Below are 3368 nucleotides of genomic sequence, written 5' to 3'. Positions count from 1 at the left end.
TTAATTATTAGTAAGAGATAAATGTCTTTGAGTTCAATTAAATTGCGTGGGAATTTTCTTATGAGGCGTGGCTAATCTTCTCCTCTAGTCAAGGATCAACGCGAAGACGCAGTCCCAATTATCTGTGAGATCTAATTAGTTTTTACGTGTTCCTTAATTTATTAATATTTGCATGTTTTCTATTTTAATTTCCATGGGATTATTTTGTTAATTGGATATCAAGGGCCCGATGTGCAATTTGACTTATTAATCTCCTGTCAAATTAATCAATTGAATCCGTAATTATTTAGTTGGTTAATATTAGTGACAACTAGTATTTTCACATATTAGGGGGACATGCAATCTGATTTAAATAACCCTCGTAGCGTGTTATTAATTTGGGTTAGGCTTTTCTAGTTTTTAATGCAATTAGGAAATTAGTTCCTACGGTCGTACCTAGGAGTATTTCCTGGTTAGGGGTAATCAGCGGTCGTACCTTGGTTATCAATAAATTATGGAAAAGCTGGTTGTTAGAGTTTATCGGCGACTATAACTAACCTGTTAATAAAATTACGTGAACCTTCTTTGCATCAATGATCGGATGAATGGACTGTGTCTGCGTAGTTGTATCCTTGGCTAGAATTTATTTATCATTTATTTAATTGCTATTTACAATTGTATTAATTAATTATTTATTTTGGTTAATTATTTTTAGTCAAATTGTTTAATTATTTATTTTTAATTTCATCTTGATAAAAATCCCCCGTGTCCCGAACTTGAAAAGAATCGAATTTTTTCCAGTCCCTGTGGATTCGACCCTACTCACTACTATACACAGAAAATTTATTTTTCTCGAGTAGGTATTTATTATTGCACAGGCTCGGCACCTGTCAATTTTTGGCGCCGTTGCCGGGGACTGGCGTTAATCATTTGTTTCTTTTAAGTTAATTTTTTTCTGGTATTTTTCTAGTTTATGCCTCGCTCTTCTCGTACAGGCGAATTAATTTTCGACCCTGAAGTAGAGAAGACCGCGCGTAGAACGAGAAAAGAAACCAGGCGGCTCAGGGAGGAGCAATACGATATTGCTCCTCAGGAACTTGATCCAGAGGTTGAGCCGACAAATTTGTCTGGTGACAATTCAAGTGATTCAGACCGAGAGGAAGTCACTATGGCAAATGCACGAACACTAAGGGAGTTGGCTGCTCCTGATTTAAATCAGCAGCCCTTGTGCATTACTTTTCCACATTTAAATGATGACACTCCCTTTGAACTAAAATCTGGTCTAATTCATCTATTGCCATCTTTCCATGGTCTACCAGGTGAGGAGCCCTACAAGCACTTGCAAGAGTTCGACGTCGTTTGCAACAGTATGAAGCCTCCGGGAATTACAGAAGAGCAAATAAAGATGAGGGCTTTCCCCTTCTCTTTGAAGGACTCTACAAAAGACTGGCTCTACTACCTACCGCCTGGTAGTATCACCACGTGGGATCAATTGAAGAAAAAATTTCTGGACAAGTACTTTCCGGCGTCTCGAGCTGCGAGCCTGAGGAAAGAGATATGTGGTATCAAACAACACCCTAGCGAGTCTCTCTATGAGTACTGGGAGAGATTTAAGAAACTGTGCACCAAATGCCCTCAACATCAGATAAGTGAGCAACTGCTCATTCAATATTTCTATGAGGGGTTGCTTTTCAGGGACAGAAGCATAATCGATGCTGCAAGTGGAGGGGCGTTGGTGAACAAAACCCCTCGAGGAGCATGGGAGTTGATTGAAGGGATGGCTGAGAACTCACAGCAGTTTGGTTCAAGAGAGGACATCCCGACGCGTAGGGTGAATGAGGTGGAAACGTCCTCTATCCAACAGCAGATCTCCGAATTAACATCTTTCGTAAGACAATTAGCTGTGGGGAGTGCTTCACAAGTCAAAGTGTGTGGGGTGTGCACTGCCGTAGGTCATCCTACGGAAATGTGTCCACTGGTTCAAGAAGAAACTGCAGAACAGGTGAACATGGCTGGCCACGCGCCCGCGCCAAGAAAGCAGTACGACCCGTACTCAAACACCTACAATCCTGGTTGGAGGGATCACCCCAACCTTAGCTATGGAGGAAATAGGCAGTCTAACTTTGTGCCAAATAGACAGCAAGGACACCAACAGCAGTACCATCCTCGCCCACCACCACCACCACCCCCTTCAAACTCAAGTCCGTCCATGGAAGAAATGATGAAGCAATTACTTGCTAACCAACAAAAGACGGATTCAGACTTGCAAAGCATGAGGAATCAACTGGGACAGGTGCAATCATTGCAAAATCAAATGAATCAAATGGCCATAACAATCAACCGTTTGGAGTCCCAAGTTCAAGGGAAGTTGCCATCTCAACCTGAGACGAATCCAAAGAATGTAAGCGCAATGACCTTAAGGAGTGGGAAGGAAGTTCAAGGACCCGAACCCGTGATTTCTAAAGACAAGGACGAGGAACGGATCGAGAAAGAATTAGAAGAGGAGGACAGAGGTAACAAAAATGCAAAGGTACCCTCGAACCCAATTCCTATAGCTAAAACTAATCCACCTCCCTTTCCTAGCAGGTTAGAGAAACCAAAGAAGCAAGACAAGGAAAAAGAGGTCTCAGAGATCTTTCGCAAGGTGGAGATCAACATACCCCTACTGGATGCGATTAAACAAGTACCCAGGTACGCAAAATTTTTGAGGGACCTGTGTGCCAACCGCAAGCGGTTGAAGGGGGATGAACGAGTTATAGTTGGGGAGAATGTTTCAGCAATTCTACAAAGAAAGCTTCCACCGAAATGCGGAGATCCAGGTATGTTTACTATTCCTTGTAGGATAGGTAATACTTTGATTGGGAAGGCCATGTTAGACCTGGGAGCCTCAATTAATGTCATGCCAAAGTCCATTTATGCCTCCTTAAACTTAGGCCCTTTGAAAGAGACTGGGATAATAATTCAATTAGCTGACAGGACCAATGCATACCCTGACGGGTTGATTGAAGATGTTTTGGTAAAAATTAATGAATTGGTTTTTCCAGCTGATTTTTATGTGCTCGACATGGAGGATGAACACTCCCGTGATCCGTCACCTTTGTTGTTAGGTAGACCCTTTTTGAGTACAGCCCGAACCAAAATTGATGTTAATAAGGGTACTTTGTCTATGGAATTTGATGGTGAGATTGTTCACTTTAACATCTTTGAGACCATGAAATATCCATCCGATTCAAATATTGGCTCTGTTTTCTCGGTAAATGTTATTGACCCTGCTATACAGGAGGTTTTTGAAATTGAAGGCAGGGATGAACTAGAGGTCGTCCTGACCAGGCACTTTGAATCCGAAACGACCTCTAGGGTAGAGTTGAGTGAAGAGTTTAAATGCGTGA

General features: G+C 41.9%; 1 non-coding gene across 1 annotated transcript; it reads right to left on the bottom strand.

The window, feature by feature from the left end:
- Positions 1 to 1519: 1519 nt before the first annotated feature.
- On the bottom strand, positions 1520 to 1626 carry LOC140007116 (small nucleolar RNA R71). The gene has a single exon (XR_011814672.1). It is a non-coding gene; the product is annotated as a small nucleolar RNA R71 (small nucleolar RNA).
- Between the last annotated feature and the right edge of the window lie 1742 nt (positions 1627 to 3368).

This window comes from Coffea arabica, chromosome 5e (genome assembly GCF_036785885.1).
Source record: "Coffea arabica cultivar ET-39 chromosome 5e, Coffea Arabica ET-39 HiFi, whole genome shotgun sequence".
NCBI lineage: Eukaryota > Viridiplantae > Streptophyta > Magnoliopsida > Gentianales > Rubiaceae > Coffea > Coffea arabica.
This window is presented reverse-complemented; position numbering and strand designations above follow the sequence as displayed.